Here is a 647-nt window from a genome sequence, read left to right as displayed (position 1 = left end):
CCTGCCTGGACGAAGATGCCATGTGACCCTATGGCCCCTTTTTGGGTCTCAGTTTCCTCATGCAAAAATTAGAAGGGTGCGTGTGTGAATTATATGATTTTTTCAGAAACTCGGCATAATGCTTAACCTGTGGCTAACCTGACTCCTTATTTAAAAAAAAGAAAAAAGAACCTAAGACTTGGTCAGAGCTGGAGCTATTTTCCTGTTTCCTTGTTAAAGTGGTCATGTGAAGATTTGGCTCCATTGCTAATGGCCCAGCTATCTGACCTTGGCCACAGAAGCAGGTGTGAGGTGGACTGGAAAGAACATGGTGGGCTTTGGGATCATTCAGTCTGGGCTACAGTTCTGGCAGGGTCCCTGTCTTAGTTGTGTGTGAACTTGGGCAAAGCTACTTAACCTCTGAGTCTCAGTTTCCTCACTGGTAAAATGAGGGTGAGTGTGCCCTCTCTGCTGGGCAGGTGTGAAGGTTAAGTAAAAAGTACCCAGGGAGGGCTTCCCTGGTGGCGCAGTGGTTGAGCGTCCGCCTGCCGATGCAGGGGACACGGGTTCGTGCCCCGGTCCGGGAAGATCCCACATGCCGCGGAGCGGCTGGGCCCGTGAGCCATGGCCGCTGAGCCTGTGCGTCCGGAGCCTGTGCTCCGCAACGG

This window comes from Neophocaena asiaeorientalis, unplaced genomic scaffold (assembly GCF_003031525.2).
Source record: "Neophocaena asiaeorientalis asiaeorientalis breed wild unplaced genomic scaffold, Neophocaena_asiaeorientalis_V1.1 scaffold743, whole genome shotgun sequence".
In the NCBI taxonomy this organism is placed as follows: Eukaryota; Metazoa; Chordata; class Mammalia; order Artiodactyla; family Phocoenidae; genus Neophocaena; species Neophocaena asiaeorientalis.
This window is presented reverse-complemented; position numbering follows the sequence as displayed.